This window comes from Acinonyx jubatus, chromosome C2, assembly GCF_027475565.1.
Source record: "Acinonyx jubatus isolate Ajub_Pintada_27869175 chromosome C2, VMU_Ajub_asm_v1.0, whole genome shotgun sequence".
NCBI classification, from domain to species: Eukaryota; Metazoa; Chordata; class Mammalia; order Carnivora; family Felidae; genus Acinonyx; species Acinonyx jubatus.
In genome coordinates, this window is record NC_069384.1 from 133,324,618 (window position 1) to 133,346,569 (window position 21,952).

The window sequence follows — 21,952 nt, forward strand, 5'->3', positions numbered from 1 at the left end:
TAAACAATTATGGTGGAGGGGGGAAAAACATCAATTTATTCCATACAGGCATCTAATATTTGTCAATAAAGATGCAAGTATTGCAAAAAAAAAAAAGTTAAAGTAAACTTTATAAATTAAGCTCTCAAAATATAAAACCTCAGGAACATGAAAGATCACAAGTCAAATACATGAACTATTATTTAACACGTGGATATATGGTTAAAACACATTGCATCTTTTTTTTTTATCACATGAGAAGGCATTCAAACTGGCTACACAAAGGTAGCAAAGATACAATATTGTAAAAGACAAGATTTTTTTAAAAAAAACTTAATAATGAAAGGACTAGTGCATATTTCAGATGGCACCATATTAAGATAAATATGCAGGCAGATATCCGAAAGCATTAAAACACATTCAGAGTTCTGAATAGCACATACATTTGTAATAAACAGAGAAAGCATTTAGAATCTGAACGCTTTTAAGATATGGCAACTCCACCAGTGACTGTTAGCAAAGCAGTGCTTACCACCATAGCACTTTCTAAGGACATGTTTTGTTTTGTTTTTTCATCTTTTTAAATTCAAACACAGTTGGCTATCTCTCTACACTCTTCGAGCAGCACAATTTACGTAGCATATTGCTCTTTTTATCGTGTCAACTCTTTGTTTTTTGGCTTTAGCTGCAGGTGGTGTTTTCCATATATGAATTTCTGGGAATATGGTCTGTGTTGGCCATATAAGGATGTCTATTGGAGCCATATGTTTTGCTGTCATGTGTCTCATTTTGTCTGTCTGAAATGTCAGGACTGATTTCCACATCGTTTCTTGAATGGACCAAATACAAATTTGTAAGAGCAGAGAGGAAAAAGCTGGGGCTGGAACTCACACAACTTTGTCAAAACATATATTGGAGAGGAAATGCAATATCCTGTAAACATTTGCACCCTTCTTCTCACATCTTATCTGTGACTGACATCATCACAACTGCACAATTTAGGAGAGAATCTACTTGGTCAAGTTCAGAAGTTTGCAGTATGCGGATGCATGCAGCTCAATCAAACAGACCTCACATCTTTGGAGGTCATGGTATGACACATGTTAGCTGCCCTACTCTGAGCCTGGGGTCCAGCCTTGAACTTGGGGAAGGGGAGGTCACGCTCTTCTTGCTTGGTGAATAAATGGAACTCCGACTGAGCTTTCTCACTAGTCTCACAAGAAGGTATGGCCTCCATTCCTCAAAGCTTCTTGCATTGCTCCTTTCTGAAAGTCACTGCAGTCTTAATCAATTAACAATTATTGACTTAATAAATGTTTTGCATACCAGACTGTAAGCCTTATGAGAGCAGAGACGGTCTTGCCCATTGCCATATTACCAGGAATTCATACACTGTCCTTGGAGTATTTACATTATGAATAAATAATTGAGAGCAAAAAGCTCAGCGTCACCTGCCACCAGCCTCCCCTGCTAAATGCAATGACAGTTCCTTTTAGAGTTCGCAGAAGTGAGGAGGAGGGAACTGTGGAGAAAGTGGCTACAACATTTATATTTGAATTCACTGAAATTAAATAAAATTTACAATTGAGATCCTCAGTCACGATTCAAATGTTCAATAGCCTCACGTGGCTAGTGGCCATTGTGCTGGGCAATGTAGTTTACAGAAGACTTCCACCCCTGCAGAAAGTTCTCTTGGACAGCACTTATCTAGAGAACTTCTATAAAAGACAGTGAAGTAAATCCAGGACCTAGCCAGGAAGAGTCTTAGAGGTGCTGAATGGCTTTCAGACATTCTAATGATGTCCAAATTGAAATCATTTTCCATTTTAGAATTAGCCCATAGATCTATAAAGTTGCATGGAAATGAGGCTTGTGTGCCGCTGCACACAAATTTAAGACAACTTTCTAGGCATGTCTGTATCTGAAAGGGTCCTGTAGTACATTTGGAATAATATGCATTTACCCCAAATGCTGCTTTCCATGAACATTTAAATAGCTCACAGGTGAAGTTAAAAACCACAGAGTCATTTCCCACCCTCATTCCCACCCCAGAATTAAATAAGCATAGTTGCCATTAGAAATGGCTCTTTTGGAAGCTTTAAAGTAGATACCTACTCAAACTGGGAGGGCTTCCAGATACCAAACAAATAATGGTGTACTGCAGGAAACAATAGCAAAAGGCTTGACTATGTTTCAGGAGAGATAAAAGAGAAATGATAATGAACTCTAAACATGGGGCTTAAGGTTTTTTGTTTTTGTTTTTTCCCTAATAAGTGAGGTTTCAGTTATAGCCAGACTGATAGTGATCAAAAGTTATTTCCTGATTACCTTGGGGCAGATGTAAATACCCACTGGTAGCTTGGGATATGGTCTTAATAGACAAGGGTCATTATTAAGACTGAGCAAAGAAAAGGCAATGCTTAAGCCAGTTTGGGGAGTGCTGGATAAGGGAAATGAACAGCCATTGTAGATGGCTTCTAGAGCTTGACAGGATATCTGGGCCTTTTACCCAGAAATACTACCTTTCTTAACAAGAACTGATCGAACAAAAATTTTTTAAAGCTACCTTTCCTTTCATAGATGCCGGTATGGATCATAACCTTGACAAGGCTCCACGGTAATAATTCCATCAAGATTGGTATCTCTATCTAGACTCACATCCAAAATTGAGTAGGGAGAGGGATTCTTGTCATTGCTGTTGAGTCCTCCAGTGTTGATGTCACCACCAAAGTACTTACAGTTTCAGGTTACCTCATTCTCCCATTGCTTCTGGAGTGCCCTTCCTCCCCCTTCTCACCTGGGGACCTCCCTTCTGCCAGCTTGATGGCATCGCTTCTGTCTGAAGCCTCTTTCCAGCTGTTAGTTTTTTCCTTTGATGTTCCGGCACACTACCTGTCCTTCAGTGCAACATTCTGTTTCTACCTGTCTGCTCCTCCGAACTGCAAGTCGTTAAGCATTCTGAGGGTCTACTTGGGTCTGTATTCCTGGAGTCTCTCACAGTGTCATCACAGGAAAAGGAATCCAAGAACTGTTCTTATGAGACAGTACTCAGAAGAATCTTAGGAAGATTCTTGCAAACTCAGGAGGTAAAGCCAGGTGCCAGGATCAGAAATTAGCTCAGTGGCTTCCCAAATTTGCTGCACATTAACATGACCTAAGGAGCTCCTTCAACAATCCAGATGGTCAGGCTGCACCCCACTGCAAAAAAAATCAGAATGGCTGAGAGTGGGAGCCAGGCATTTGGTTGTTTAGAGCTCCTCAAGGTGATTCCCGTGTATAGCCAGCTTTGGCATTCGCTGGATAAGGTAATGTTTTGAAGATAGGAAGTCAAATAAACCTGCTAGGACATCTTCAAAGTGAAGTTTTCAACCCAATCCTCAGGTCACTTGGAAAAGTCAAGGCTGTTCTAGGAGCCAGCACTTGCCCCCCAATTTAGGGAATGTATGTGCAGGCAAGCTACTTGTTTCAAACAAAAAAAGGTGGGCGCAAGCTGTTAGACCACTGATTGGGTGAAATAGTCATGGTGATTGAGGAACCAGGATAAATTAGCATTTGGGCACTTGCCTGAGATTTACTGAGGTGCCAGAAATCCTGTGCAGGTATATCATTTATCATTATGGACATAAGTGACTAACCACAAAATTACACGTGGAAGTTAAACTCGAAAACCAGTCTATTATTTACTGGAGCCAGAACCATCCCAGTTTCCTCTAAGTCCTTTTCAACATAGATGAGCATGAATTTTTCTCCCTGAAAACTTCAACCTGGAGTGGGTTTCCCCTTGAACAGCTGAAAACTGTTCTGCTTGCTTCCAGACTAAGTCCTGCACTTAAGCAGAACCGAAGGATTCGCGTTGTCCCTGCCAAGGAGCTAGTGGCGGGGCGTCACAGCCCCTGCAGTACCCCCGGGAAGTTCAAGGGATTTTAATCCCAGTGAAGTCAAACAGCAACCGTTCCCAATCAACCTTCAGCCAAGACATATCAACCAAATCTTCTTAGTGATGTGAATGTTATTGCTCGAGTTTCCTGGTTTAATTGGAGGGAGGAACGGTTTGAGGTTACAATGGACCTGAATCGTTGTCCAGATTGTTTCTGGGAGTATCAGCCAAAGGCAACATCTGATACTGTCCTGCCATTCCCACTGCCACAGGGCACTGGAGAGGGGCTGTCCATCAGGAAAGAAAACCAGGAACAACTGCATCACACCTGGACAATGACTAAATACCGCTATAACGCTTGAAATTTGTTGCAGCAGCAAAGGCGAAGTTTAATAGAAAAACTAAAGTGCATTCTATTTGGGATGAGGGAGAAGATTTGGAAGCAGACTGTGGTGATGGTTGCACAGGAGTGTGGATGTAATTAATGCCACTGAATTGTACACTTAACGACTGTCAAGATGGAGTATTTGTGTTATATATCGTTTACTCCAACAAAATAAAAACAAAAAACTAAAGGAAAACATATATTCCTGAAATTGGCAGATATGTATTATCATCAAAGTATCATGCCAAGCAGAAAACCAATGAGCTACAACCTATCGAACAGACCTCCCCTCACCGCCAACCTTCCACTGATTTGTCCTTACCCGCCAACAGCCACAGTCCAGTCTATGCTCGATAATTAATTCATATGATGAATACCTGACCCAAGGATAATTAACATGGATTGGTAATTAGAGACCAAGATCCCACCCGAAGTAGGTAATTTGATGGTCCTCTGATGCAAGAAAATGGTTCTCTTTTCAGATTTTATTCTATACGATGGCACGTTAGCAACAGCAGAGAAAGAAACATAGACAAAACCAAACAAGTAAGAGTACTGTAAGTCCAAAAACTCTTTTTGGATGTTTTCAAATGAATAAAAATGAACTATACTCATGAAATACTAGCGGCTCCCAATTAAAGAGCACTTAAGAGTGTTGAACACTTGCATGCACAGTCACACATGTATGGCAACAGTATAAATGCAGTCAATGTAATAATTTGTAAACTGTCTCTGTATAAAGACTTTAGATTCTATTTTTTTTAAATAAAAGAAAAGAACCTTTTGGTTATAAAGAGCCCAGAAGGCTTTCAAATTTAATTCTATCAGTCACTTTTTAGTGATACTAATTAGGATTAAAGTATTGACCTCTGCATGCAATAATGCATAATATCATCTTTTTCTCTAAAATACTGTCCTATATTCTGTTTCCTATCATCTGTTCTGATTTTATATTAGGGATTTTTATATTAATGATGGGATTTTTAATGTATTAGAAATTCATGTAAAACTTAGGTCTTACTGCAGTTCATACCTACACATAGGTATTTTTCTGATGGATGCATGACTAGGGAAATATGAATACACAGTGAAGCCAAATTAAAATGACATGTTTATTATGTATAAAATCATAAATAAAATACTTAAAAATAGTTGCACAGTACAGCTATTGCGAGGGCACATCCAGTTACCTATTTTGTAGTTGCCTCTTGCTTAACTCGTGTGTTGATTGTGGAATTTAATTCATTAGATAACTAAATGGACTATAAATATACATGCAAATTTCCAGCTGATACGAAGCAAAAAGTTGATAAATAATGCTACAGCATAACTTTAAACACAGAACTAGTGAGCCTGGAGGCTATTTTTTAATCATTTATTTTTATTTATTCTGTAAAGACTATTTTCATTTGTGTTTTATATACATACACACACACACACACACACACACCCCCTTGGGAGACAAACAAACAGCATACTTATGAAAAATTTTGATGGGGACCAGCTTGTAACTGTTTTGAGACTGCACTGCTTTAAAAATGGACAATACCCACTATTCTGTTATTTCTACCACTGGAAAAAAAACACATATTCAAATTACATTTAATGAAGATTAAACTTATCTCTCCATGGAAGTAACAAGACTCTCAAAAATTAACTTCTGAGTTCACTTTGCACAAAGGGGTTTTGTCACTAAGCATTTACAATACTGCAAGCAAATGAAAAGGCATCTTCGCGGCCGGCACATGCCACAGTTTAGGATATAAACCAAATCTTGGGACATTCTCAGTAGACTTGGGAAATCCAACTGTTTGGCCAACATCCAAGTATGAATACATGTATCTGATATACATAGATCGTAACATCATACATGTTCACAGATAACATTTGTTCACCATAGGACACTATGTAATTTAACACAACTACCACACTTTTCATCAGAAAATGTTTAAAACCCAGAGATAGTGTAACTCCTACAAAAGAGGAGAAATGACATAGCGGGAAGAATAGCAGAGAAAAGGTAAGGAACCGAGATTTGGGTCTCGCTTTTTCCTTTACTAGCCCGCTGAGCGACTCTTCCTCAGTCAAGCAGAATCGGGTTCTGCATCTATAAAGTGATAGAAAAGAATCTGATCATCTTTTAGACCACATAAAAAATTCTCTGCCCTCAAATGTAACTAAAAAAAAAGAAAAAAAACCAAGTTCACTTTAAAGAGAACATAAAGATATAAGGAAATTTATCACACCCTACATTAGATGTTTATCTCTATGTAAGAGACAGGTGTCAAACAAACAAATAAGAAAAAAAACCCGCCAAGGCAAAGAGAAACTTTAACTCACCAGATTCCATCTGTTACATTTGAATTCATGCATAATTGATTATCCATGACTGGTAAGTTCTTTTCTCACTAGCCGACCACAGTTTTCTAAACATTAGGTATTAAATCACTACTAAAGTAGACTCCATTTTAGAAACGGCAAGGGCAGAATAAGAGTATTTTAAATGAAAAATTACATGCCGGTTAATAAGAATACAGCTGACCTATGTTTAAGGGAGAGAGATTTTAATCATGTGCATATCAAATATTAATAGCCTATTCTGTTATTGTTATAATAAGGTGAAGTAGGCTTCTCCATGCTTAAGGAAAGAGGGAGAAGTAGGAATGCATAATGGTGCAAAAAGATACAGAGACGGGAGACAGACAGAAGGAAAATGTGTCAACAATAAACAAGAGGAAATGAGAAAGAAGGAAAAGATGAAGGTGGAAACTAATCTCTATGTGTCATTCTGACTGCCAGAGTACTGGCAAAGAAGCAGCATCCTTTCATTTCAATTTTAATCATTTCTGAATTCTAATACCCGGCTCCTTTTGTAATCCTCCTGGCATTCCCCATATGCCTCCATCCCAGCCAAAACACCAGTGTAAATTAAATGGCAGGCAACCACACCACTGATGTAGCCTCCCCAAAGAACCTACCAGGTGACCAAAAGCAAAAAAGTAAGGTATGTCTACCTCACTTCCCTGAGGACCTCTAGCCAATCAACTGGCTGAATGTTCTCTGCTTTCTTTGATTTTGAAAAGAAGGACAGCAGTTAGGTAATCTACAGATAGAGAATCATTAAAAAAAATAAAGCAAGCCAGTAGTAATACAATAATCAGTGACCATCAGGGCCTGGAAAAATGAGTTTGCTCTCACTGGCACTAAGGAGCATCACATGATTATTTAATTACAGCTCTAATTTTTGTCTCGTGGATGGCAACATATCAACAATTAATAGGGCAAATAGAGGAGACTGTTTTTAAAGAGACAGAATGTGCATGATAATGTCATAGGTCACACAGCAGTGCACCGCTTGAGGAATACTTCCTTTTGTGGAACTAAAGAGGACTGGCTTGCAAACAGCTCCATACACGTTTCAAAAAGAAAATAAATTTAAAAAGCAGGAGTCTTTTTTTAGATAACTCTCAAAGAACTTTTCAGAACGTTTGAGATGCGGCTAACGCAATCCTAGTGCAACTCTAGCATGAATTCTAAGGAATGGAGTGAAATCTTTGTTAAAATAAGTACCCTAAATCTTAAAATATTTTTAAACAGTGTATATAGCTACAGTGAAAATTTTCTTTTCATGCAATAATTATGACAGATATTTACTCAATGGGATCCAGAAAAAAAAAAAATCGTTTTAGTAAAGAACAGGTACAGGTCAATCAGTCATGGGCCAGCAGTCTGTAGTATTTTTGGTTACACGATATCACAAAGACCATTACATGGGTGACCTGCCTGCACCCAGGTCTGTGTTGACTTCAGTACAGTTCGTTACTACACCAAACACCAAAGGACCATGGACCTACACTGGGATTTGTCACCTAATCCTGAAGGTCAGATGATGAGGGTAAAATAGACCCGGCTGCTATTGTCAAACAATGACAGCACATAGTTAAAGAAGAAACACATTCAATTATCCAGAAAACTGGGACATGTGGAGATTAAGTGTGCAGATAACCCCAGCAAAAACAGAAAATTAGAGGAAAAAAGTCTCTTTTCCCATTAAATCATTATCGGCCCAAGCCAAATTCACCATTTGATTATTAGTTTAGCAAATCTTTAAGGAGCGCTCACTACACAAGACAAAGGATGCTATGAAGTTTCTCCTGTTTTATAGAACACAGACATGTATCTTACACTGAATTTCTTTTTTGTGGTCTTTTAATGCCTTGTAGAAATAAATAACAGCAGCACCTAAAAATCCATAAAGTGAGAATATTAGTGTACTTTGAAATGTTACATATTACAAGGTTACAAGGTCTGCATACCCGAATTAACCAGGGAATTCAGTTAACCAACTTGGTAGCATCGTCTAAGTAAAGCTAAGTCCAGCTTTAAATTCTAGTGCGGTCACCTTTGTTGTGCCATGCCAGAAGCCAAAGGAAAACCCAGGGTTGACGTCTGGAACATGAAATAGGCTTAGACGTATCTCTGTGATCAATTGCTCCAATGTATCTTAAATATCAGGTTATAGAGAATCGTAAGCAAACATAACTTGGCTAAAGAAACAGTGACTAAAATCATTCTACAAAAGGAAGTATGAAGAGGTGCTAAATCAACTCCAGAAGCTTTTAATGGCTTTGGTTGGCCAAAGTCACCAGAGTACAAGAAAATGTAGGCGTCTCAAAATACAATGTGGGAAATATAAAGCTGCAGAAGGACAACAAATTCTAATGCGACTGGCAAAAGTGACCAAGTCAGTAACAATTTCAAAGAAAGGAGGAAAGACAAAAAAAAAAAAAAAAAAGAAGAAGAAAATCTTATATTCTGTGAAAAGTTTTAAAATTAAGTGTGGTAGAAAACAATTTGATGATTCTGGATGAAAAATCTGACTCCATACGTTCTAAAGGAATATTGTTAAAGGAGTCTAGCAAGCAGCAACTTGCATGCAAGAGTGTACATCATTCTTTTTTAACGTGACTGTTAATATACAGTTAACATGTCTCAGAAAAGGCTGTAATTAACTGTCTACTGCTCTAATAACACTAATAAGCATACAGTATTATTAACATACAATGACTCCATACAAAGTAAGACTGTCATTTTTTTTAACTTTTAAGATAACGTTCTAAATTGTTTTTGAGTCCTCTTAAACCACGCCAAAGAGAGCCCACCTTTAAGATTTTTCTTAGATAACAGCTATTAAAACGTTGTTCTTTCTTTTCACAGTCTGGAGAAATCTGTCTAACATGAAGCAGGACATCCAGGCATCATCTCAGTTGGTGGAAAGACAGTGGGAAAACACCTGGTTTATTTTCTCAATTCTATATATTCTGCTAAAATTGAACACTGTAAGCGTTTTAATTTAGTTCTTCATTCACTGATAAAATGTGTTTATCAGTGAATGGGGCAAGGTTTGCTATTTCAAGAATCCCATAGTCCTGTTGTTAATCCCCAGTGATTTCCATCGTCTGGTTCACTGGAACAGGAAAACTCAATTGCATTCAGCATCAAACAGCTAATTATGGATACGCTCTATTCAAGACTATCTCCATTTCAAAAGATATCTGCATATACTAGATTCTATTTTATTTACAATAATTATCACAATAAAATATTTATACCATAAAACCGCTTTTACCTTAAAGTCCTTATTGTTACAAACATTAAAAGGCCAAATTGTCATTTATATGCTCTTAACGGCATATCAGAAACCATTGAGTAAGACTAGAAAGGAACCTCCAGCAATCAACTCCACTGTATGCCTGGCTTCCTGGAAAATAGCGTGTAAAGAATTCCCTCTCACACAGATTACTACCTTTTCTTTAAATATCTCAAGGAAAGAAGGTCTATACTAATGTCTCCTGGGAGCCTCCTACCATATTTCACCACCCAAAGAAGAATGCCCATTGAAGAATTTTTGTTGGTATCTGGTCCCAAATCATCTCTAGTTGAGAAAAAGCAACATCCCAACACAGAGATCTCCCCCGAACACTACCTGCCCCCGTCTCCCCCTGTGGCTGTAGCCCTGATTCTCCATATGGAACTGATAGGAACTTTTTTGGCACTTACCCTCCAAATATCAGAGGCTGCTCTCCAAATCTAGCCCTATGGGAGAGCTCGCAAAAAGTAGTCTTTGATGAGGTGACAATGACGAAGTTCTCTCTGGCACTGCTAGCAGGGCAGAAGCATCCCCAAATGAGGTGTTACCAGTTGCCTGTGAAGCAGCTGGACCATGACTGCAGTTCTGAGGGTGCGTCACAAATCAGGTCATAGCTCTGGGTAGAGTCCACCCACTTCACCCAGCACAACGCCCTCCACTTCCTGCACACCTAGGGGGAGGAAGGGGTGCAGAGGAGGGGGGCCGATGCAGGTCCACAGACATTCTAGTAAAGGCACGACCAGGTGCAGCCTGACATCTTCTTGTGAGTGTTTTCAGCTTCATTTGGGGAGCCTGCACCCCAAGGTCCTCAAAAATTTGTGCAACAATGAGCGGGCTCTAAAATGAGTGATGAGTGTAATAAAATATTGCACAGTTAAACGTTTTATCCAGCAAGATCTTTCCTCCACTGGAAACTGAACCAACTCTTAATTTTTGATTACAAGATACTTCACTACCAAATGTCAAATAACTGGCCTGAATAAATTTCAGCAGAATCTAGGGACACAAATGCTAGGGTACCAGTTAACTAATTTTCATCTCTCATAACTAAACTAGATCATCACATAAACTGAATTACATCCTTGAAAGTCCACTGAAAGAGGTGATTAGAATTTCTATTATGAACCTTCAGACAGCAACAACTGTGGCAGTGAGGCAGAGTAACTTAAAAGAATAAAAATAGGCCAATATGCTGGAGAAATGCTCTGCTACTAAATCTCACCCTGAATATATATACACACAATCTGTATCTATTTACTCTGAAATGAAATATCTGATCTTAAAAAAGACTTTAAAAAAATAAACAGCAAAAGGTACTGTTGGCGTAAGTTCAAAAGTACTAAATAATGTGTGTTAATGTGTTGATCACACTCTATGAAGACATCAAGTTTAAATAGACTTAACCATTGAGAATAGCACTTAGGAATGAGATATAAATTACCATAGTAGACACTTTTTCTTTGGTATAGTGAAGAAGAAGAACCTTGTGTAACAGATTTGATTTATATGCTGTATTAAGACCACATTCTGCTCTGATGTCAATGGAATATATGATTAGAGATTGACAACCGTGTGTAGATGATGGTGTAAGAGCTACTTATAGAACATAAGTGAAAATAAGCATTTTCACAAGTTAATCATAAGTTTGGGAATTCAGCTTTCACAGTATATTGAGCAGTATTTCCAGGAGTCTTGAAAGAGAAGGGGCTTTTAACTTAAAAAGAAGACAACAAGTGCATTTAGTATCAGAACCAAGTTGAAATCTCTCTTAAATGTGGCAGATTAGCAAGAAGACAAAGGGGGCAAGCCTATTTTCAGAGGAAAGCCAACAGTATCAGTCAGTCGATCAATCAGTGAGCCCCACTTTGTCCTCACGTTGGCAGATCTCCATTAACAACTGAACCATTTCATCTAAGACTTGGGAGGGACCACACTTGATCAAAGTTATTCTCTAAGTAATCAGATAGTTTAAGTAATCTCGTTGGAACTTTGCAGAAAGTTAGTGTCACAAACACACACTTCAATGCGTTTGGATCCGTTGGTCCTGAGGTTGCCCTAAGATGACTATTTTAAGTGGCATGCAGAGTCTTTTGGGGTTTTGATGTTACATTTGAGGTATGTAAAGCAAAAGTGCATAGCGTGCCTTTCAACCGGTTCCCACACGACAGAAATAAGAAGATATTACTCTGCTTTAAAGTTTTGCGACTGGTAAATGATTAAGAAAAACTCCTCTCGACCCCTACCCCCAACCAGGAAGAGCCTGAAGCCCTGGATTATAGTACAGGTAGATATTAAAATGGAGACAGAGCCGTTATTTAGTGGTGACAGGAATATAAATACGTGCGCTAACCTATAAACTGGTATTTACTTCAGGAAGGTAAGTAATATTTTTCCTCTGATTGCTGAGCTGTCAGTTTAATGCAGCGTAAATAAACAGTAGGTGCCTGCTAGCTCGAAGTAGGAAGTGTTCATTCCACACGAGGAACAGATTACTGAAGCCTGATGCTCATGATGCTGAAACATAACTTTCATTTTACCAGAAAATACACCGTGGATGATTTTTCGTGCCTGATCTATTAATTAACTTAACTCTGTTCTGTCAAAATGTAAACCAATTTGTTAAAATCACCCCAGAGTTCTGGAGTTTGAAAACCAAATCAATTTGAAAAGCAAGAGTAATGACCATTCTGTAATCTGATCACAAATGCTAAGAATGAATACTTAAAATAATAAGCATAAACTATACAAAGCTAAGACAAAGAACATATTTAAATATAGAACTTAATAATCTGCGATGCTCAATTTACTCAAAGATCTTACTCGTTTGCTAATTAAAAACAACTAGCACCTTTAATATTTCACAACCTTGTGCTACTTGGGTCTGTTCAATATGTATGCTTATTCTGCTCTCTGAAATATCTCAAAGTAACCACTCATAAAAATCAAATCACACTCCTTAATTCTAATAGAAATATCACTGAGCTCTCCTGAGAGATGTGGCAAGTTTGAAGATCAAATGATGATACCCTTCCTAACAGCATTCATGTAAAATGTGGATTTCTTCCCATTTTCATTATACCACAAAGCTATGACGGTCTATGGCAACTAATTCTCTCCTTATACACAAGTGTTGAGCAAAATATTTCGTGGCATTATTTAAAATGGGAACTCATCTAAAAAAGGACAGAAGGCAATTCGGGGAGGTTTCTATTTAAAATATGGACAAATTCTGATAATTAAACAGTGGATTGTAAAGGAAAAAGAGGGGCTAAAAAATAATGTTTTTGCACTCAACTACAACATGTCTCGACATAGTCTGAAGACTGATTCAGTCGTATGCATTTATTTTATATACTTCATCAATCCCAAGTACTCATATAAGAGTCATCCAAGACAACACGTTTTGGAAGAAATGATTTGTTTGTGTAAGGGGCGCATCTACGTATGGCCCTCTTGGAAATTTACAGAGCAGAAAAAAAGCCACTAGAGTGCTTTATAGAGTCCCTGCTGTATATCCATGTTGTGTTTAGCTTAATAGTGTTTGTAACCAAAAGATTTTTATAATTATGAGGAACAGGTGCCTGTCACCTGACCTTTTAGGCCTAATTTACAATCCACAACCTGTCACATGAGAAAAATAATTGAAAGTCTCCTTCAGATACTTCAGTCTTTGCTAATTTAATGTAGTCTTTCTTAACCATCACTCAGCATACCATAGCTGATTCAATCACAGGTTCACATAGCTGGCAACGGACTGCTCTGCAAAAATAAACCAATACTCATTTTGTTGTTGTTCTTGTTTAAGATGCTGGGAGACAAAAGAACAACTTTTGTAGATTATCAACTGAAGAATATATTAATTTACTACCACAACTAAACAAAAGGCATTCCTTTTGAATACTTTTACATACAAAGAACTATTATTTATTACATATTTCAGCTTGTGGGAAAATGAGGAATGCATTGATTCTGGAAATAACTATTCAGACTTTTGTGGAAGTTCTTTAGGTCTTCTCTCTCTATCTCTTTTTTTCCCCCTTCTCCCCCTTGATCCCCCCACCTCCTACCCCACACACATTTTAAGGCACTAGTGCTCTAGGAGGGAAATCCCTATCTGTTCTTTTTTCATCCATCATTTGTATTCATTATTCAGAAAGGAATACAAAATTGAGCAGTGATTTTTGTTTCTCTTGTATAATCTTGTTACATGTAGCCATACTTAAATTTAACAATGCTTTGTATTTTATAGCTACTGTTTACATATTATGCATTACATGTGACTGAACAACCCTACATTTAAAATATTGTTTCCATTAGAAAAAATATGAAGTAATAAGTGTCAAATGGAGATGAAGAACAAACATGCTTGGTATATTTATAAAATGCATAGTCACTTAAAACGTGCACAAATAGGATACATATAAATTGCAACTGTTACATTTTACATAGTGTACACATGGTCTAAAGTATATTTAATAATGTGCCTAGCCAAGTTAATTAAAGTATTTATGTCTGGTGACTGTGTTAAACACTTGGAGAGGTAGTGAAAGATGCAGCCAGTTACTTCTGCTAACTAAAGTTGAAATTATGCACTTATTATAACCTTTTCTAACAATGTGAGAAAAACAGAGTAAATATATTAAATTTGTTTCACAACAGATGCTTAGGTTGTTAATATTTAAGATGCCTATTCATGCTATTCCTGTCTGCACATTTGTCAAAAATGTAAGCTTGAATGCTAATGTTTGCCAGCAGACTGGAGCAGCCAGTATATGAATGTACTACTGTTCTACTAAAATAATATGCAATAGAAATAAAGGACTGCTGCTAAATCATAGCATTAGTCCCACACAGCAGATTAAAGGGTTTTAGAGCTAACACCTCAACCTTGGCTTTCTCCAGTCTTAAAGTACGGTTTTGGTTGTTGTTGTTGTTGGCTTTTGCAGCTACGTTTTACTATAGAATCAATCTTACATTCCTGACGTCTCAGAAAAATCCACTTTAGATAGGGTGTAAATTTCAATTAAGTTTCAACGGCATGACTTACTCGTCGGTAGCACAGACACTGGAGATTTCAGGGACTGCTTGGGACAAAACCTGACACCTACCAGTCGCCTTTCACTAATTTCTTACACCTCCTCTGTCCTGTTAGAAAAGTCAGGTCCCCTGGCCTCCAAGGATGCAAGCAGGGAACCCCAGCCAGTCCGGGTAGAAAGGTTCTCTCTTGAGAATAGGACGTCTTTCTGCTTTCCCTGTCTCTTTTACAACCCATGTAGAGTCCAAGTCTTACAATATTTGCCTGGAAATCTGTAATGCCGCGGAGAAAGTTCGCCGAGGAAGGGCGCAGAGGTCAAAGCTGCCAAGCAGGGCACTTTGAGAGGCGATCCTGTGGTTGACACTAGTAAGTGAAATTTGCAACGCCCCAGTGGAGGTCCGGGCCAAGACCTCCAGCAAGAGCCCTAAGCCCCTTTCCGTCTTCTGGAGTCATCCCAAGAGTCCTGCTCAGTGCATTTCCCCCGTATGCGCGTGTCACTCCCCGAACCTGACACCTGCCTGCTTTGTCCCTCTGATCTTGGTTGCCCAGACCCACGCTCCGCCGCCCCGCAGTGAAGCGCTCGGAAAAGGCCGCCACGCTCGGGTCGGGACCGACGGAGGGAGACAAGGTGCGGATCTCGAGGCCGCACCTGTGATGTCTCGGTTCTGCTAAGAGGGCAGCACCGCTTCCCGCCTCCAGCCCTCCTCCAAACCTACATTCACTCCAGGAGTCCCTTCAGCACCGACCTCACGACCGCCAGCGAGGGCTCGCAATGCGGAGAGTCGCGGCTTTCAAAATCCCGGCTCCAACTTCAGCGCCCCGGCGCTCGAGTGTTCCCGGGATGGAGAAGTTGCCACTAACTTCCTAGGCCCCTCTCCGCCGCCGCTCCCACCCGGTCGCGCGGGCGGGGGGCGGAGGAAGGAGGAGATGGACCGGGGAAGGATGCTGAGCTTACGTGCGATCCGGCGGGGAACGTTTCTACTCCCCCAGTCTACTCCGCCGGGCACCTTTATGCCAGCCCCGCTTCAGGGCGCACAGAGAGAGGTTTGCTTTCCCTTTTCCCGTTTGCTTCCTTCGGTCTTTGCGGCTCCCCTTTTCTCTTCCAAGAGGGGTCACACTGATGACCTGAAGGAGTTTGTTCAGCCAGGATTTGTTGGGCAGGTGTGTTAGTGCGCCCACACCCTGAGAGAGAATGAATGGCATCTCCAAGTCCCCCATCCCGGGGGCTCTCCCACGCTCTACCCGCCCACCCCTCCGGGGTCCGACTGTTCACGAGGCAAGGGGCTCCGGGGACCCCTGCCTCCCGAGGTCCACAAGAGGGGAGCCGCGCCGCGCCGCCCCAGGAAGGGGCGCCGTGGGTGGGTGCTACGGAGAAGTTTGGATCGATTCCGAAAAAAGGGAGACAGACATGAAAGAGCAAGAATGGGGGGGGGGGGGGAAGAGAGGCAAAGAAGCAGAACTCACTCAGGCATGGGCGCTTGGGGCGGCGGTGGCTGTCGAGTGCGGGCCCGCGACCAGGAACGGCTCCCCGGGCGGGCGCGCCGGCGTCGGACTTCCGAGGCGGCGGCTTCTGCCTCTGGTGCCGCCGCCGCCGGAGCTGCGGCTGCCGCGGAAGTTAATTGCAACTTGACTTCAAGTTGTCTTCTTTCCCCATCCGAAGTGGGCGTTTAAAGGGGAGAGCGAGGCGAGGAGCGAGCTAGCGAGCGCGCGGGGCCGAGGGAAGGAAGGGGGGGGGGAGGGAGGGGATGTTAACGGGGGAGGAGGGGGAGGGGGCGGCGGCGGGGGCGGGAGGGGGAAGGGGCCGGCGGGAGCTGCTCTCCGCTCGGCGGTCGCCGCGCCCGCAGTCTGGAGGCGCACCGGAGCGGCCGGGGCGCCCCCAGCGGGAGCCCAGAGCCCCCCGGGGCGCGCATCCAGCCGCGGCTCCTTCGGCCGGGCACGCCGCGCCCGGGGGCTCCGCGGACCCCGCGTCGCCGCCGCTCCCAAGCTTGTGCGACGCGGGCTGGTCGGCGGGGCGGCGAGGGCCCGGCCCGCCTCCCCAGCGCCCGCCCCGGCTTCTCCCCCTGGCGGTGGAGCCTCAGCGGCCGCCGGCTACACTGAGCGCGTCGGAGCCCGAGCCGAGCCGAGCCCGAGCCGCCGCTGCCGCCGCCACTGCCGCGCGCCGCTCCCAGGCTCCCTCCCAGCGCGCCGGCCGGGGTGTGGGGGGCGGCGGGCCGGAGGGACGAGGGCGGGCGAGAGGCGCGCGCTGGGATTGGCGCCGAAGACCGGACCCTCAGCCGCTAGGGGTAAGTGTGGGCGCCTGGGAGTGCGCTTAGGGGTGCGCGGCGCGGTTCTCGACGCCAGCCAACCCTGCCCCCTCACCTCTCCCGGGCCCCCACCACGCGCACCCCTCCTCTTGCCGCCTGCGGCTTCCTCTTGTTGTTCGTTGTTTGGCTGGGCTTTTTTTGGGGGGGGGGGAGAAGCGGGTGATTGTAGTGTGTGTGCCAGCGGAGGAGGAAGTCAGGTGAGAGGCCCCGAAGCACCCCCCCCCGCCAGCCCGCATGGGGTGTATCGCTCTCCACTAGAGGCATGTGGGCCAATTTTTTTTCTCTTATCAATGTTCGGCCAAGAAGATCTTTCCTAGGGGGCCTCCTTTTCTCACAGCCTGCTCTGTCCCTCTCCCTCCACCCTACCTTCGCCCCTTTCAGCACCCCATCCAAGAGCGATGCCCCCAACAGAGGAGCACGTGGCGGCGGGAGGAGGGGGCAGTCTTGCAGACCCCCACGCTGCGCCCCTGCCTGTGTGTTTAATATGTATTCTCCCGTCGGCAGCTGCACTTCTTTGCAAGCCACTGAGAAGAGACCCCTAAATTGAGGTCCAGTTAATCCAAAAAGCTGGAAGCAAAGGGGGCAGGTGATGAGAATTTCATGACAGGGGGCTGGCTGACGAGAGGGCCAAGGGAACCTTCCCAAAAGGCGAATGAAACTCCAAAAACCTCTCCAAGAGCAGAGTGACTAGGAGGTTTGGGACCCCAGGCTAAGGAGAAAGGAGAACTCCACCAACTTTGCCCCTCTCCTCCTGCCGCCCTCCACCCCCACCCCCACCCCCACCCCCACCCAGTTGCAAGGAAGCTAACAGGTCTTTTGTGTTGTACCTTCTTTGGGAAATTTGCATTGAGTATGACAACAGAAAATTACTACTGTTTACGCAAAGTTAAGGGGTTTGCAGAAAGGAAAAAACAGTCTACTTTTTTTTCTCCGTGTGTGTAGTTGTTAGGTTCAAACCTTGAACTGCAAAACGTCAGTTTGTAACAATAAGGACTGTCGAGCCGCCTCAGTGTATTTTTAGAAGCTGCACTTTTCTGAGTTCCTTTCACACAAGGCTTGCTGTCTCATTAAGTCCCCATACATAATTGTATTTAGAGAGAAGGAGAGTATGGAAGCCGGAGGGAGATTGCTAAAATCTCCATCCCGCCAGCGCGGAGCACTGTTTGCAGTGAAGTTCCTGGAAAGTGACTGTGGGCTGAGAATTCAGTTTTTCCTAAAAGCTCTGTTAGGTCCTCTTCTGTCAGATGTCTATGAATAAAGCACGCTGGGAAAATCCTCCTATCCGTGCAGTCTTATTTTATCTTTTACACAGTGGTTGATTCTACTTTCAAGTTCTGGTAACAGCACATCAACTGTGCTGTATTTCCGTGTGGTTTTTTCTAAATAAAGGAGGGTAGTGCTTGTGTTCACACTGCTTTCTGATATGCCAGTTTTTTTCCTATCCAGTGAGTATTGGATTCACTGGAATGTCCGTCTTTTTCAGTTGACTGTCATTTTACGCAGAGACAACAATTCCAAAGACATTAGAATATTAAAAGTTTATGCATTAGTGTTATTTTGGAGAACTAGCCCCTCGTTTCTAAGACACAAGTGCCCACCTCAACTCCTAGTTCTGAAAAGCAAAGCAAAAAGGTACAAATGCCATGGGCAAAAACAAAACACAAGTTTTCCTTCCTGGACCACTTTGTGTATCCATAGGACCCAAGAGGCACCGACTCCTCCTGCCTTAATTTACCAAAATGCTGAATTGCCTAACTAGTACCAGTATCTCCATCTGGTAATGACATCAGGTTTGGAATGGAAGAATTCTCAGTCTTTAATTACTGCTTATTAGAAATTTCTTATAGCAGGCAGCTGATTCTCCAATTCTGAAAGGCTGAAATGAAGCTTACAGAAATTGAAATACCAAAAAAAAAAAAAAAAAAGATTTTTTTTTTTCTCTCTTACATACTCATTTATTCCGCAGGGTCATCAACTAAGTCCGCCGAATTTAAGGTGTGATATGCTCCCTTGCATTAAACCATGGGAACATTTTGCCTCAACCTTATAAATTTGCTCTTCTTCCCCTAAATAGTCTTGAACAGAGAGCTCACAGGCTCTATTATAAAACAGAATTATGTAATGATGGGTATAGTACATTAAGTAACATAACTTGATAAACTCTTTTGTAAACCTTGCCCCCTGGCACATAGTAGGAATACATTAAATACTGAATTAAGATGTTAATGGTACTAGGGTAAGGCTTTTTTTTTTTCCAGAGGACAAAGGTATTTTGCCTGAAAGTTATTAGGGTAATACATTTCTGCTCCTAGATTTTTTTTTTTAACAAGTCCAAATCTAATTTAAATGGTTGAAAGACGACCAAATCTGAAACATATCAAATGGTTAATAATACTAGCTAGTGTCAAAAGCTGATTATTTTCCTAGGAGAATAGACAACAAATATTGCTTATCAAATAGTGTGAGACAGATACAAAGGAGGGATAAAACAGTATCAGCCTGCAAGGAATTTGGTGGCCAGATGACATCAAAATGTGAAAACACAACTCAGTGGATCAGTGAATGGATGGAATCAAAGGAATATTTGAGAGAATAGATTTTTTTTTTCTTTTTTAGACCAGAGAAAATAGACATCCTTCAGTTCCAAGTTGAAATGTATTCTTGGAGTTACTTTGCCCACCAAACCTTCAGGGGCTATCAGTGCAAACACCCTGAATAAAGGGGAATTCACCACTTACCTACCCAAAGGTGGGGATTTTATCTCCAGAGTAGTTACCACAGTGTATATTGTGTGTATAAATGAGGAATATCCTAAGTAGTTCATCCCATCTTTGTACAATTTTTTACATTTTCTAAAAAATTGAACAAAATTGATGCAGACTTTCTTAAAACTTTCAACCCTAAAACTCCTAAATCCTATAGACCCTAAAACTTCCAGACGTTAGTCTAAGTTCCATTTGCAGCAAAACAGAGCAAATCTATTACATTAGGATAGGCTATCTTATGGCAGAATAACAAACAATTGCAATGTTTAGTGACCTACAATGGCAGAAGTTGTTTTCTTGGTCATGCTGAGTTCATTGTAAGTCAGCCACTTCCACGTCTCCTTACTCAGGGTCCCAAGCTGACAGAGGAGTTGCCATCTTGAATGTTTCATGTTGCTATGGCAAAAATAAAGGTCATTTAAATGCTATGGCCGGAAGTGACACATGTCATTTGGGCTCACAACTGACTGGCAACAATAATTGGATGGCTCCATAGAATCATCACAATGAGGCCAGATAGTACAGCCTACCTTGTGCCCCAAAGTAGAGAGCTGTGGTGCACAGGTTTAAGGACTAACTCTTAAGGACACTTGTGCACTGTTATCCTTTAGCTAAGTGATCCCACCCTGCTCCTTTGTGGCCCAGATGTTCCATTCTCCAGGGTACATACTGCAGGAAAGGCCACCACGTTACAGGGGAGACATACTGTGACTTCTTTCACTGCCTTTTCTCTTTGAATACAAGACTCCAGTCCCACCCCTCCCCCACAGATTGCAATGCCCTATCGATTTTAAGTCCGTCTTTATATATTCCCTAATATTATATATATTTTATTTTTTCAAGACTTGTTTTCCGAGAAAGGGTACGATGAACAGAACTTTTGAGAAGTGTTATCTGGGGGAAAAAATGTTATCTGAAGATGTCATGATCATTATCAAATTTTGAAATTTTGTCTTGAGTAGCTACTTCCCTTATTTTAACCATCAGAATGTTGCAACACAAATAAAACCGTCTTTTGGAAGTATTCATTCATTCATTTACTTATCCATCTTTTTATTGATTCGATAAATACTCATTTATTGATGCCAAACACTCTATTAAGGACCGGGTATGTGGAGATGATTGGGAGTTCTTCTTTTCAAGAAACACATTTTCCAATCGGGCAGACAGAAAGAAAAGTCGTTGCAATGCTAGTAGAGGCACAAAGTATTATGGGAACACTTGTGAAGAAGCAAAGAACTCTCTGGCAAGATTAAGGAAAGTTCTGTAGAGGAGTTGAACTAAGTCCTGAGGGTAAGTGAGCCTTCTCTAGTCGGGAAAGGAAGATAGAGGATATTTTAAGCAGAGAGAGCAATATGAGTGAAGGCACTGAGGATGACAAAGCTTGTTGTTTAGGCAACTACCCAGGAACTCAGTGTGGCTGGAACAGGAGGTCTTTGTGAAGGATGAAATCAAGCAACTACAAATTGTAAAGAATCTTGCAGACATGCTGTAGAATTTAGACATTAGCCCATCTATCAGGGATTGCAAACCCTTCTGTCTACTCTGGGCCGAGCATGGGTACAAGTGAGCTAAGCAGACCAAGTTGAGACCGTAAGCAATGGTGGAGACTGGCAATCTGGAGAATATGGGACTGTCCAAATGGGATAGTCAGGGCCAATGATGCCCAATGTCAGATCTTCTAGTTGTTAAAGAGAAGCTGCTAATTTGGATTTATATGAAAAATTGAAATATTAAATGTTGAGAACTTAACCACATTTTAAAGTACACATGTGGGGAGAAAACGTGTACAGACCAAAATCAGCTTAAAGACCACCAGTCAGATGTCTCCTACCGTATGAGATAGGGAGCCATTAAAGGTTGTAAGGATGGGAGTAACACCATCGGACCTCTTTAGAAAGTTTACTGTGGTGGCAAAGTGGACAGGAAAATTCTGGAGCCTGGTAGGCTGTACTTGA

General features: G+C 41.7%; 1 protein-coding gene across 4 annotated transcripts in view; it reads right to left on the reverse strand.

Moving 5' to 3' along the window:
- The window catches only part of SATB1 (SATB homeobox 1), a 100,768-nt gene extending 83,515 nt beyond the window's left edge, over positions 1-17,253 (reverse strand). Inside the window, exon 1 of one of the 4 annotated variants that reach the window (XM_027061919.2) lies at positions 16,391-17,253. The gene's annotated coding sequence lies outside the window, so the exon portion shown is untranslated. Of the gene's footprint in view, positions 1-10,301; positions 13,924-15,672; positions 16,338-16,390 lie in introns of those variants that run through there. The other 3 variants (XM_027061921.2, XM_027061922.2, XM_027061918.2) reach the window with 3 other exon arrangements.
- Positions 17,254-21,952: the final 4,699 nt, after the last annotated feature.